Source organism: Tursiops truncatus, chromosome X, assembly GCF_011762595.2.
Source record: "Tursiops truncatus isolate mTurTru1 chromosome X, mTurTru1.mat.Y, whole genome shotgun sequence".
In the NCBI taxonomy this organism is placed as follows: Eukaryota; Metazoa; Chordata; class Mammalia; order Artiodactyla; family Delphinidae; genus Tursiops; species Tursiops truncatus.
Genome location: NC_047055.1, coordinates 10,238,894 through 10,254,978, shown reverse-complemented (window position 1 = coordinate 10,254,978; position 16,085 = coordinate 10,238,894).

Here is a 16,085-nt window from a genome sequence, read left to right as displayed (position 1 = left end):
CTAGTGTCTGGGTTAGAGTGTTCGCAGGCTTGCAGGTGAGTAAGGAAGGTCACTTCCTGGCAGACCCAGGAATCTTAAGCTTATTTTGCGGATCTGAATAAGAGAGGAATTGAACCAAATCTATAGATGCCGCAAGTGATGTCTGGTTGGAAGTTCTTGTTTTGGCTTCCTAGCCTCAAGAGTCTTTTAAAAGTGTAATCTGAGATTCCTTATGATAAGTTCCAGCAAAGCAAACTCAAAAAGGCTTATGTGGTCAATCATCATTTTTGCTGCACTTATGTAAATAATAAGGCCAAGTCTAATGAGATCAGTCTTGTTTGGTAAACAAGAATAAAAATGGGGGTGACGGTAGAGAGAAATTTTGTGTTTCCGTGGAAAAATGTAGCATATCCCATACAGTCTCAATTTTTCTAGTTTTCTTCAATATGTGGCTACAGCTCTCCAAACTAACATTTCCAATTTCTCCCACTGTCTTGTCATCACTGAGAACTAATATTATCCTTTTCCCAAAGTACTGCAAGCTAGAGCTGAACTTAATATAAACTTCAAATAAATCACCATGACAGATCATGTATGGGTGACCTGCATGTCTGCTGCTGTGTCAGCCACGAAAAAGTTACTGGAACACCTCATGTCATCAACAAAGACATTCAAACTGTAAACCAGGAAATTCATTGGATGACCACTGCCTCCTTTGAGCTCAACATCTCGAAATCTTGACCGGCTGCCTTCTGGACTTAGAAACTGGGTTTCCAGCTATGAATCTTTGTTATTCTTTTGTTTTCATAGAAATTCCACTCCTTAAATGTCTGACTTCTAGCACCATGCAACAAAGATCTTCTACTACCATGTACCAACAGATGATTCAGCTGGTCCTTAATGAACAAAAAGCCACCCAAATGAGAAATGGACTTACATTGTTCAAAGAAAAGAATAACTCCTCTCCTTGAACCAGAGAAGGGACTGACAGATTCTTTCCTTGACCAAACTCCAGTTTCCTCTGAGCTCTTTTTCAACTAAGCTCCATCCTTAGACATGTCAACAAGAGCCCAATTTTAGCAAGCAATCTGCTAAGTAAGTTTAGCTGCAATCCCCCTCCCTTGATATCTGATGGCTCTCAACATCTGATCAAATTCCTCATCCTCCGACATCCCTCAGGTGATATCTGGACTGCCTTCAGCAAGAATCCTGTTAAGACTGCTTAGCTAGAATTCACCCATACCCATGATATTTCCTCGTAGTAAGTTTCCACCCAGAAATATCTCCCTCCACCCCACCTCTTCTCCTTGACTATAATCCCCACTTTTCTATATTGTATTTGGAGTTGAGTCCAATCTCTCTTCCTTACTGCAAAACACCAGTGGAGTAATACCTACACCTACTGTGATAGTCCTGAATAATGTCTACCTTACCATTTTAACAAGCGTCATGAATTTTTTTTTTCTTTAACAGCGTTCAGTCTCAATCCCCATTTCAGAGTTTTTCTGGTATGAGTTTTCTCTCAGGGAAGGTTTTCATCATTGGAAAAAATAAAATTTCATCTCAATTGATCTTTAGGCAAACAATGAGAGTCAGAAATTCAACCAATACCTAAAACTAGATGTAAATTATCTCTTAGAGCCTTTGTAAAGAGAACAGCAGTAAAGACAAAAATGTTTTAAATGGATAGGAAAGTAAGATAGAGGAGGAAAGAAGGAAAGAGTAGAGCAAGTATAACTTTTGGACCTCAGCAGCCACAAAAAGAATAGAGGAAGACCCAGCTAAGCAGTGTTTGAAGCCTTGGCTTTCACAGATCCTGTGTGTGCTATCCCCTCTATCACTTTCCTTTGAAATGGTAATTAGAAGATTAACCACCTTTCACAGTTCTTTAAGAACTTTTTCTCCTTAATTTGAAGGTCTTTGTTCTGTGCGATTTCTGACAGACTCAAAATATTCTTACTTCCTTCTGTTGCTTTAGTGATACTTGTGTTTATATGAGAGTTGGGGGCAGATGTGATCCTAGAGTTTGAATGAGTTGTAGTTACTTCCTATGAGAAACTCTCCTAATCTCCCAAGACTTTACTCACTGTCACTTCCTTAACCCATGCTTGCCTTGTACCTGGTTATATTCTGTACCTCTTACTACCATTGAAAAATTATCTGGGGCTTCCCTGGTGGCGCAGTGGTTGAGAGCCGCCTGCCGATTCAGGGAATGCGGGTTCGTGCCCCGCTCCGGGAGGATCCCACATGCCGCGGAGCGGCTGGGCCCGGGAGCCATGGCCTCTGAGCCTGCGCGTCTAGAGCTCCACAACGGGAGAGGCCACAGCAGTGAGAAGCCCGCGTACCGCTAAAAAAAAAAAAGAAAAATTATCTGTTTACTTTTCAGTGTCCCCTACTGCATCGTAAAAATTTTTAGGGCTTGTATTTGCCTATGGCAATGTCTCTCATATAGTATTAACTTGGTAAATAATTGTTAAATTACTCTTTTATTGATTGGCCATTTTAAAGAATGGATTTAAAGAATGAAAGATATGACTATGACGTTGACATGCTATTGACAAAATATGCTTCATCTGGCTCTTAGAAATGAGAGTCAATTAAAATCTAATTGCTAATTGCTGTTCCTTCTTGCTGTTATTTTTTTAAAAATGCAAAACAGCGTTGATATTTGATGCAAAGCAATGGAAATATATACATCACATAGAAAAAAAAACATAATTAATAGCCTAATTTCAGAACAAAACTAAACTGGTTTTTATGTGGATGAGACAGACAAGGAGAGAAAGAGACAGAGAGAGAGAAAGAGGAGATTCCAAATTCAGAAGGATCAGAAATGGAAGGAGAACCAAAGTAGCTATAATTCCTTTGCTTTAATTTTAATAGTTATTGAATTATTCATCATTTTAAATTTGTTGATATCTTTAAAAATCCCTTTGTTAATAGTTAAAATTTAAGTGTGTCAGAATTAGTTAAAACTTCCAATGGTTTACCCACTGGAGAAGTGTCTTAAGTGTCATCTTTCCCATATGGGAAGGATGATGAATAGGAGGTAATATTAAGACACCGAGTACAGGAAAAATGTTCCCATCTCTCTTAGCTGTGTCACATTGAATGTGTGCAGTTTAAAAACATCTCATTATCTTTTACCCTTAATTCATTCTGTAACCTAAAATGGAAATTTTTGACTCTAGAGTCTAGATTCTAGACCTGGCACTTTGGGGAGACTTGTAGCCAGGTAGCCAGCTGTCTAGTTTTATCTAAGTAGGTTTTAACTTTTAATGCAGTATTAACACATAGATAACAGGTGCTATTGGTCATCATACATGTCTCTTCTTTTTGTTAATGTATGATCCAGAGCAGTTTCATTGTCTAAAATATGTAATCGTTACAAGAGGAGACCTTTAAAAAGTAAGGTTGCAGTTACCAGCTGCCAGGAGACATTGTTTTGAGAATGGTTGGTGGCATCCCAAGTCTGACACAGCTCAGAAACTCAAGTTCTTGGCAATGCAAGGACTTGTCTGAAATCACACCCATAGTGTCACCTAGTTATTTCCTTGGATGTCTGAACCATAGTTACTACATTTTAACTTTTAATTGTAATTTTCCCCTTAATAGCCAAAGCAGATGTCACCATCAATGATGTTAGTGTTTCTCTAGGTCAGAGAAGATGCAAGAATTGGGACTCATAAAGATTCTCCTGAAAGTGTCTAACTATCTGAAGTCCTGTTCTGACAGTTTTTCCTAGAGCACAGAGTGCCTCATTCCTGCTCTCCACCCTGAACTCCTTTCAGGGCGTGTCGAGGGTCAGAAGCTGCAGCAGCTCATGATTTAATCTTTGTAGAGGTAGATGGCAAGTGCCAGTTTCCAGTTGACAGGGCCCCTTCATGGTCATAAGTTCAACCATGGTTTGGGGGGGAAGACATTTCATGACCATTTCATTCCACGGTGCTAGGAACACTCATTCCCAGGTCTGGTGAAGATTTCACTGATAGGCTACTCAATGTGCTATTACTGGACTAGGCTCTGTTAACAGTGGCCAAAATCTCTGGACCACCTGCCTTACTAGTCCCTTATGGTCCAGGAAAATATTCCCTCTTATTGCTTCTTCTTATATCTAGAGTTACACTATTACCATCATTGATCTCATAGGGAACTATATGCCTTCATTTTATAAGAGGCTCATCACTCATTTGGTGATGTAATAAACAACAATTTTGTAAAACAGGCAATAAATATAACATAGCTAGCAGCATTAGTAAGGTCGTAAGCAAGAAGTAAGCCAAGAACTTCTATTAGGTGCAGCCCAGTATATCCCAGGTCATCTGACTTATTCTGTTCTGTACCAATCCTTATCTTTAAGGGAAATTATATATTGGCACTGTCCATAAAGCATCCAGCTTAATTTCCTAATGTTACTAGACTGATTATCCTTAGTACGATTTAATTGTTCCCAACATAGAGGAGCCTTTACACTTAAATTACCATAGTCTGGTGTTAACTACATAAATCCATCCCATAATTGTGGAAGGTTTTATTCTTTGGCTAAAATTTTGCTTGTTGCTCTGGTTGAACTTGAGTAATAGAGGAAAGTTAACATTTATGGCCAGGGTCAGAGCAGGCATTATTAATTGGTCAAGTGAGGGGATACCCTCTAGTAATATCAATAGTAGCCTGAACATGACTATAATTTTTCTTTTAAAATAAATTTCCTAAGAGCCAACCAATTAGAGCCTTGGAATGGAGAAATCCACCCAGGTAACCTAGAAGTGCTAGAAACAGGTAATTGGCCACAAACCCAACAATTGGACTGATTTTTTAAACTAGCATAGGATCATGCTTATAATAGCTGCTCCGCAGCATGTGGGATCTTCCCGGACCGGGGCACGAACCCGTGTCCTCTGCATCGGCAGGCGGACTCTCAACCACTGCGCCACCAGGGAAGCCCCAGAAAAACTTTTGATTCATGTGCAAATGTCCAAGAAGTCAAGAAAACATTATAAAATGATCATACGAGTCAGGTCCAGGATCCTGGGCTAGCTGTCTACTTCTGATGTCATCTTCTTCTCGTCCTAGTGTGAGTGCCGTTTCTCCTCTGAGCATTGTTTTAAGGTGATTTTGAGCTCAGCAGTCCTCTCTATAGACCAGTCTGGTGCAGGGGTCTTTTGTAAGTGGGAATTAATCCAAGAGTCAATTCCCTTCAGTTTCACTGTGCATGAGCTAGTTAAGAGTACCTGATAAGGGTCCTTTTGTCTAGGTTGGAGATAGTACTTTATGTCTTTTCCAGTATGCATAATCCCCTGGTTGCAGGTTGTAGGGCATCTGATCTTCATCCAAAGATAGATTAGTGAGATAAGCTTCAGAAACAAACTTAGAGTGTCCTGTTAATAATTCAATTAAACTTTACATTAATATAACATAACAACAAGGAACTATCTGAGAAGTGAGTCTTAGTAAATATAGACTTCCATTAACAAAACTGGAACTTAATATTCACTGAAACATCTTTTTCTCTCTAAAATTACCCTTTTTTTTTTTTTTTTTTTTTTTTTTTTTTACCAAATATAACCAAAGTAAGGCTAATTTGTTTGCAAAATAAGTCTGGTCTCAATAAACTTGGCCTGATGATTTATATAATTATAATTGATCATATACGCTTTTTTGCTTGCTGAAACTTTTATAGGAAGTCTCAGACTGAACTTTTAAAAGACCTATCAGGGCTAGGAAAGTCACGCCAAGGGCTTATCACGGATTTAAACCAGTAATTTTTCAGATAAAAACCATGAAAATTATAAACATATTCACCAGTTCACTCAGTCCTATGTAAGTAATCCTTTTTGCTAACAGCTTTATGAAGCCATCAGGTTTTTCATTAGAATTCTTCAATTTCTGACCCAGTTCAGCATTATGGTCTGAAATTTAGAAACATATTTATCCAAAAGTCCTTTCTATAAATCTTCTTGAAGAGGAAGCATTTTTGCAAAGGTATTAGAGTGAAACTGTAAGTGTCTATAATGACAAAAGACTTAAGGCACGTTTAAAATCTGATTACAATGCAATTGACAAAGAAACTTGGCTACTGTTGTGACATACAACTCTTTAAGATAATAACTAGAGTTATGACTGATAACATTTTACCAGAACCTATCAGATTTTTAGGAATTCTGTATAACTTCTAGAATATCTACATTAATAATATTCACCATACAATATAACCTGAGAAGATTTATTACTCATTTGGCAATACTTCCCATATAATTTAACAGTCTGAGAAACAATATTTTGATAATATTACAATGTTATTGTTGTAGATACTTGGGGAGAGAGTTGGAGCTAAGGGAGGGTGTTAGGTGCCAGTCTCAGCCTATCAATAGTAACGGTATTGACTAGAAATGCCTGGGAGCTCTCACCTGGGCCCTGGTCAGCTTCCCACTGACATCTCTCTTTTCGAAGCCAGTGCTGTAGCTGGGCTGATCTTTGCGGTTCTTACTATGGTTAATTGCAAGACACCTTTCAGCAATAACCACCAGGAAACTATGAAGGAAAAAACAAGTTTATTATTTACAAGCCCTGGAGCGTACAAGGCACATCAGCAAACAGACAGCAAGGCTGTGGAAAGAGAGAGATCTAGCGCTGACCTGGGGATTTTGCTTTTTATCTGGGTGGAAAGTGAGGGTCTAGGATTTCACCAGCTCACTCTTTATTACTGAATTTAAAACATAAGTGAGGGCTTCCCTGGTGGCGCAGTGGTTGAGAGTCCGCCTGCCGATGCAGGGGACACGGGTTCGTGCCCCGGTCCGGGAAGATCCCACATGCCGCGGAGTGGCTGGGCCCGTGAGCCATGGCCGCTGAACCTGCGCGTCCGGAGCCTGTGCTCTGCTACGGGAGAGGCCGCAACAGTGAGAGGCCCGCGTACCGCAGGAAAACAAAACAAAAAAAAAACCATAAGCAAGAATTTAAAGTATGGGAGAGAGGGAAAAACAAAAAACAAAACCCCACCAAACAAAAAAAGTCCACAAATGGCACAAATGGTCAGTTTTCTAAACCAATCAGGATCTCTAAAACAAAGTTGTTTCATGGGTGGCATCCAGGCCCTTTATCTAGTCCTGTGGCTGACAATGTGTTTATTGAGATGTGTTTATTGTGCCTTTGCAATCACAGCTTAAGTCAGGCACTCGCATTACAAAAAGAAAAATCACAAAATATATTTATTTAAATGTGTGATTTCAGAACCTTTGCTAGATTTTAAATTGTAATGTTATTATTCTTAGGAATATATATCCACTGAAAAATAGTTTTGCACAATCTAATGAAACTTATGATCCATAAGGATCTTTGAAAGACATAAGCTGAGGCAGTTTTTCTTCCAGTGTTATATGACACATGCACTACTTTGCTTCTGTAGGGGAGCAAAATTTGCCACCTCAAAATGTCTCTTTGGCATGTGGATTATTTCAAGCTGATGACAATCAAGGCCCAAAAGACTCAGGAAGAACATTTGACCTTCCCCCTAACTGCCTAAAGAATGTAGATGGAGGACGTGCTCCGTGCTCCAGAAGGGAGCCAACCCCATAGATAACTATAGTTTCAACTAGATATGCAGACAGGGAGGAACCTAGAAAAGTCTGTTGGTTAAAATTCCTGTCTGTGTCCCATTGTCTCTGCCTGGCCCAGCAAACATTTATTTACCAAACATTTGCATTTCCATCTCCATGTCAATTGCCTTTCTCCCCTTCATAATCCAAACCACTAACTACATCCACATCCTGTTTTGTCTTTAGCTGAAGATGGTATTTAAGGGGAGGGTTTAAGCCATTTTGTCAAGTTCTCCTGGGTCTCTCTCATGTATGCATGTTATTAAATTTTGTCTGATTTTCTCCTGTTAATCTGTCTCATGTCAATTGAATTCTTAGGCCAGCCAGAAGAACCTAAAAGGGTAAAGGAATATTTCTTCCTCCCTGCACTTCAATCCTGATACATTTGGACTTCTCTGCAGCATTTGACATTATTGACAATATTTTCCTTGTCAGCTACCTTCTCATGGATTCCACAATACTGCATACTCCTAGCCCTCCTCCTACCTCTCTGATAGTTCCTAATCAGAATCCATCCATGGCTTCTCTAGTTGGCAAAATTGAATATGACCCAAAGTTTTGTCTTTGTATTCGCCTTCTTACTCTCTATTGGCATGTACTTCTTTATCACATGCAGACAAGTATAGCTTTTTTGTGGATATCCCTCACATTCCCCTATCTGGCGTTTTCCATAACAAAGAATAGTAAGTGTAGCTGTGGCCTGAGAGTGGGATATTTGAGTTTAAGATTAAAGAAATGAAACAGTTTCGGGTGTTGACAAGATCTGGAGGATGATCATGGAGGAAGGTCACTGGAGGAGAGTAGAGATGATTGACTTTGAAAAAGAAGATATCAAGGCACTGAGAAATGCTGTTTGGATCATCCTTAAGCCATGAAAGAGAATGACAGGGCTTGAGAAGGAGACAATTGTGAGAATGTGCCAAATAATTCAATGTTAGCAAACTTCTACTATAAGGGGCCATGTAGTAAATATTTTAGAGTTTGAAGGTCATATGGCCTCTTTTGCAATTACTGAACTCTGTTGTTGTAGTGTAAAAGCAGTTATAGATACTACATAAGGTGAACAAGCATGACTGTATTCCAAATCTTTATTTCCAAAATAACACAGAATAAATTTGGCGTATGAGCTATAGTGTGCTGACCCCTGAATTAAGGAATTAACCAATAAGTAAGTAGGTAGAATAACAAAAAGATTTAGAAGGTGTTATAGCTGAATGCCATAAGCCTCCAAAAGCAAAGAATTTTGCATGAGCATGGTGGAGTAATGATCTGGAAGTAGGATGACGATATTACTTCTTGACCTTGAAGTAGCTGGAGAATGGAAAACATGAGTATTTTGAGAGGGCTTTAAGGAAAGTGATGAATATCCAGTATCAGTAAAGAAAAGAGAGGATGTCTTAACAAGAGGTTGGGGATATAGAGTAATTGTAAACCACAGAATGAAGGTATGTGAGGCAAGGTCAAGATTCTACTGATGTCTTCTGTAGACAAGAGCAATGCTAGTTCCTTAGAGGTGAAACACAACTTCTCATTAAATAAATGCTTTCAGTGTTTTAAAAGGCATGCATTTTTCTCATTGTGTCCTGAATATAATGCAAAGCAAATTCTGTTTCTGATATATATATATATATATATATAAAACTTTGCAAGGCTCTTTATATTAAGCCTCACAAGGGGAATTTGTCATCTTTTATTTATGTACGTATGTATATGCATTAACACACCACATTTCTTGGATATTGGTAAAAATTCAAAATGCTATGTATAGATATAATTATACAATTTATAACATAGCTTTATTTTAAAATGGATTACAATTAATCTTCACGTTCTTCGCTATTTGTGATGGTAACCATAGAAAAAGCTGGCTTTGAACTTTTGGTAAGTTCCACAATGATTTATTATTCAAAATTATAACAGAGTAAATTTTAGCTGTAAAACATGACCTTTTTAGTGTCCTATTTCCTGAAACCTAGCCCAAAGTTATTTGACTTCACACAGAGATTCAGTATCATAAATTGTTACCATTCTCTTCAAATCAAAATGTATTGAGCACTGCTGTTTTATGGTGGAGCAATACAACAACAACATTGAATACAAGCACGTGCATGTACACAAACACACACAAAGGTATATTTATTTGCACAACGCATGTTCTGGGGACATAGCTCCAAGAAGAAAATCTCTGTCAGAATAGTCATTCTACTTTACTGTCTTTGGGAATGATTTTGTTGGAAACATGATTTAAGACAGTATTTTTCATACCCATTCTGACATGAGACTTCACCTATGCTATATCACCATAGGCTTCAAAACAAATGTTCTTTCTACTACATGGTCTCCCCCAGTGAAGTTCATTGAGTATTAAATAATACATTCACCCGTTAGGGTTATGAAAAGGAAGCTGAGATTAATGGAATTATTTAAACAATTGCTTAGGAAAATATTTTGGATAATGAGAAAATACAAATGAGTGAAAAAAAAGAAAAGAAAAGAAATATCCCACTTCACTGAAATAGCCATCTTTTACCAATTTAGTGTCTATCATTACAGATGTTCTTCTCTGTGTATGTTGTAATATGATTCTTTGAATAAAATGCCATCTTATTGTTGTAACCTGAGTTTTTTACCCACCCCCCAATTAGTGAGCTATGAACATATCACCATGTCAGTAAGTTTATGTATATCAGGTTAGTTTTCAAAAAGTACACATTATTTCATGGTCTAAACATAGTATACATTTTTAATCAGTCTTTCAATGTTGGGTATGTTCATTATGTAAAAGCTTTATTTTTCTATTATTCAAGATTTGTGAAAAACATCCTAGTACATGCATCTCTGAATATTTCTTTAGGATTAAAAGAATAATCATTTATTATTTGTTAGGTTTCAATTATGAATTGAGGAACTCTGTGCTACTGGCATGATGCTAAGCACTGAGAAGGCAGAATGGAGGACCCAGGAAAAAAGCCCATTTATTTATATGTAGAAACGATATATTACAGAACATTATAAACCAGTGATGATGGAACTGATTATTCAAACATATTATTGAAACATTTATGTATATGAAAAGATACAATAAAAGCCTTAATTTATACCATATCACAAAATGTGAAAGGAAAAATTTTTTTTAAACGTTGCAAGAAATATAAGCAAATACCACAAAATTGGGGAGTAAGGAAGAATTCCTTAAATAAAATCCAAAGAGCACAAAGCATAATATACAATATTGATAATTATGACTACATTAACATTTAAAACCTCTGTATATCAAAACCCCCCACAAAGATAAATACAAGCCAGAAACTTGGAAAAGATGTTTGAAATATAAGAGCTGATACTTGTATAAGGAATATTTAAATAGCTCCTATACTAGAATATAAGCTCCATGAGGGCAGAGATTTTTGTCTGTTTTGTTTACTGCTAGATCCCTAGTACCCAGAACAGAGCTTGGTAAACAGTAGACAATAAATATTGGTTGAATGAATAGATTCCTATATAACAATAAAAAGAGCAAAATATAAAAACAGCTGATTCACAGAGAAGGAATCCTTAGTCAATAAACATATGCAAAGATGCATGAACTCATTACTTATGAAGAGGATGCTCATTAAAATAAAAATGTAATATTGAACAGTTTCATTCCTTTAGATTAGCAAAAATCAATATGTCTGATTATACTAATTATTGATAAGGGACTGATAAAACAGAATTTCTCATCTACTGTAAATTGGCAACAAAATTGTCACAATCATGTTGGAGAGAGATTTGGCAATATCTTGTCAAGTTGAAGATACCCATACCCAGATTACCCTATGACCTATCATTTACACCTCTACATATAAATTAATAGAGGACTATATAAACAGGTTGTGGTCAATTCATATAATGAAATTCTAAGAGCAGAAAAAAAACCGTTCCAAATGAAAATATTTAAAATTAATGTAATACTAAGTGGAAAATATTAAGTACAAATGGATATGCAGTATAGTTCCACTTATATAAACTTTTAAACACAAAAATGATATTATGTATTAGTCATTGGTATATACCTTGTGATGTAAAAGTACAAAAATAGACAATAAGTATAAACAATGACTTCAAGATAGTGATTCTATTGGGGAATTAGGGAAATGAAAGGGATGGGAAAGAATTCACTTGTCTTACTTGTTAATTCTGGATCATGGATACATAAGTGTTTGCTACAATTATTCTGGTACTTTCTTCATGTTGAATGTGGTTCATAAAGAAAATGGATTGAATGTGAGATAAGGTAGCTTGCAAAAACACGGAAAGAAAACAGTAAATGTAATATATTGGTTTTCATAATAGAATAATATCCCTCTCCCCCTCATTTTCTTTTTTCTCATTTTCTTTTCACCTGTACATATCTTCATCTCTTTCCTCATTTCTTTCTCCATTTATTGCCTCTGATTTTCACAGTGTTGGCTTTGTTCTCAGGTACATTCTCTCTACCTTGTGGTCTATATGCCTCTAGGCTTACATGGTCATTATCACTCTTGATCTGAGTACACCAGAACTCTCTAGTTGAATTTGTATCATATAGCCCTCCCTGAGTACTCTGGTTGGGAAGATGATACACTCCTTTTGTTAGGACTGAGTCATTCATCCACTTCTGGAAAAGCCGCTCTTCAAAAAACAATTAGAATGATATCGCCAGCAGAAGAGTAAAGGAGGTCTTGACAGGTAAAAGTAATAGCTGTAAAACTACAAAGTTGTTGTAGAGAAAGAAGTGAGAGAATGGAGGGATGAAAGCAGGGCATAGTAGGATAAGATCTTTTTCAGTTACTAACTCCTCACCCTGTTTATTTCTTTCTTAAGTAGCACTTATTAAAACTTGTGCTTAGTTTATTATTGAATATGTTATTTGTTTATTGTCCATTTTCCCATTAAGCTCATAATTTCCATGACTTCGTGGACTATGTCTGTGTTGCTCACCACATTATCCCCTAGCTTTCACTACAGTATTAGACTTTCAATGAGTATTTATTGAACAAATTAATATATAGCAGTGGTTCTCAAACTTTTTGGTCTCAGGATCCCTTTATGTATTTTTTGAATTATTGAGACTCCACAGAACTTTTGTATATGTGGGTTATCTCTATCAAAATGTATCATATTTGAAGTTAAAACTGAGATTTTAAAAATATTTATTTAGTAGTTCATTTAGAAATAACAATAATAAATCCATTGTGTTAACATAAATAAAATTTTATGAAAAATAACTCTTTTGCAAAACAAAAATATTTATTTTTAAATATTTATTGAGAAAAGTAAAATTCTCATTGAAGCAAGTGAATTCAATCATTCGCAATATGTTGTTTTTATTGAAGTATATGAAGATAATCTGGCATCATATAGGTATAGAGTAGGAAAATGAAGAATATTTTAATAGTCTGTTGAAATAATCAGTAAAAGATATTTTTGTGTATACAAAGTATATCATCCTGCATATAGTAAAAAAGTATACCCTCCTGTGTATGGTAAAAGGTATCCTTGACTAGGAATCAGGAGGCCTGAGTTCTTATTTCCACTTTCCTGTCAATTCACCGTATGATTTTGGGCAGGTTAATTAACATCCCTGGGATGTAGTTTTCCCATCTATTAAGTGAAAGATTTGGCTGGTAACAAGTTGCTTTTTAAGGGCCCTTCCATAAATGTGTTTTTATTTCTTGACTTTACAATCACCCTAGAATCACAGTACATGTACTGTCACGTTTTACTTAGTACTGCATGTTAGTAAATACACACTGCCTGAAGCTCACAATGACAATTTATTGTATCCTCTTGGAAGTCAAGACAACAGGGATCTCAACTTCATAAAAACTCTACCAAATGATACATCAGATCAGAAATGTCTCATTAACTGTATTACATTAGAATACAAACATATTTGGGCTTTATTTAAGAGTGGCTCTGTATATGCTATTATTTAATTAAATGTTCTCTGCAATTTCTTACTCCATACTGCCAGTACAGGTTAAAAAGCTCACCAACAAAGAAAAATAAAATGAAGAAAAGTAATCAGAGTCATTGATGAGTAAGTTAAAATAATTTTTTGCATCTTCTCATCAAGCTAATAGTACAGATGTGTCTTGATGCTGCGGATAACTGCAGGCCTTTTCTTCCTTGATAGTTAACTTAGTACCTCTCTGTTTTAAAACATATGTAATAATCAAAAAAAAATTTTTTTTTTTTTGCGGTACACGGGCCTCTCACTGTTGTGGCCTCTCCCATTGCGGAGCACATGTTACGGACATGCAGCCTCAGCGGCCATGGCTCACGGGCCCAGCCACTCTGCGGCATTTGGGATCTTCCCGGACTGGGGCACGAACCCGTGTCCCCTGCATCGGCAGGCGGACTCTCAACTACTGTGCCACCAGGGAAGCCCAAAAATTTTTTTAAGAATAGCCTTTTCCAGTCTGTCCATGCTTTCTATCATCTTTGCTTTTTTCCTTCTGTTCATGTTACCTACTTATCTATCATTTGTCCTGTCCAATATGGTGGAGGATATATTCCTTGCCACCAGGAGCTAACAGTATAATAGATGAGTTGGGTGTGAACATACATATATGTGATATAGTATGATGGAGGCGATCATTGAGTTAAGGGCTAGATGCAGTGTTGGGATAAGGAGGAAGTGATAACATCTACTTCAGCAAGCCAAAGATATTTTCACCAAATGGGAGACTTTTAAACTGTCATTTGAAGGACAAGAAAGATTTTCCTATGAAGGTAAGTGGAGGCAGGCCACTTGAAGCAGAAGATAGAGAAGATACGTAAAGCATGTTGGCAGCAAACAACATGGCACATTTAGAGAACAGCAGAAAGTTGAGGCATGGATTCATGATAAGAGATGAGACAAGAACAGATGCCGGACCATAGAAGCCCTTGTATGGCCTGTTAAAGCAACAGTGAATGTTTGTAGTTAGGGAAACTACATGGTCAGATTCATATTTTAGAAAGGTCATGCTGGAAGCAGTGTTGAGAATAACCTGGAAGGTGAAAGACTTAATCCCTTCCCCTTGTTCTTCTCACTTTCAGCCACAAAATTATGAAACTAGGTGCACCTAAGAGGTTTGTTTTCTTTCATATGGTTAGTACACAAAGGATAGGTACAACAGGGCATTAGGCCCAAACCCCTCAGACTTTCCTGCTGGATCTTTGTTTTCCAATGCTAACTCTCCAGCCTCTTCTTAGCCCTTGGACAGCCTACTTCTCCAAATCCCTGGCCCCATTCGTCATTTTATCCAAGTTTCTGGAACTTTGGGGTCAGTCAGTTTAGTAACAGTTGTCAACTCCATCCAAAGCAGTTTATTTGGAGAATAAAGTTTTACAGTGATTCTGGGTAACTTGTTTGTGAATAAAATGACACACCTCCTGCTAAACCCTAGGTACAGCTTTCAAATGGTACTTGTGTTTCCCAAGCTGTTTTACCTGCATTTGGCACTACTCAACATTAAGCATTCTGTTACTCCTACAGATCTTGTATCTTTTGCAATTAAAGAAAAATACGTTTTCAAAGGGTGTGTCGTTGGAAGCTGCACAGAGAACTATTGGTATTTGGACTTGACAAGATGACATTTAGACTTATTTATCTAAACTCAAGGCATACAATATTTCTGGTATGATAATTATTTTTGGCTTAATACGCTCTTTTAAACTCTACACTAGAGAAAAATTAATCGTACTTCTAAATGCCTTAAAACTGATTATGATTTTCTCTGCACTAATGATAACACAAAAATGATGGGTAGGTTGATAGTCATAAAATGATAGCAATGTTGTTAAGATCAAAGCCTTTGGTTTCAGATAGGTCTGGATTAAGTCTTAGGTCAACTTCTACTTATTGGGTGTGTGGCTTTGACCAAGCTACTTGATCTTGCTGAACTTCATTTACCTCATCTGAACAGTGGGAACAAAAAGCAATGCCTACCGTGTGGAATTGGTATGAGGAATCAGGATTCAGTGAGATCATGCATGCGGAATGCCTGACATATAATAATGGATATATGTTATTTGTAGACAAAAATTAGCACTAACCACAAAAAGATGGTTCTTATTGTGGTTTGAGATTTCTGTTTACAAATGAGTATCAGAGACTGGATTTACCTTCTTTCCTCAAGCAACAAAAAATTAGAAAACTATATGAAACAATGTTTTTCAAGATACTGGACATCAGGCAACAAAGGATAGGAATCCCTGAGAGATGAGCAGTAAACAAGGTGAGCCCTACAGCTATCCCTACTGCCTGCTTAGTAAGAATTGCCAGCCAACAGTTCAGGGAGGGAGAACTCAGGTGGAGACAGATTTTAATCACAAAGCTGAGTAGATTGTATTGGGGATCTGGCAAAATCAAGGCAGCTAGTGATCACAGAACAGAATACCAGAAAGGAGATAGCTGTACAGAGAAAGCACTCAAGAGATCTGCAGACAATCTCCCTCGGGTATTCAGAAGATTACTAATCAAAGCATACATGTGAGGAAACT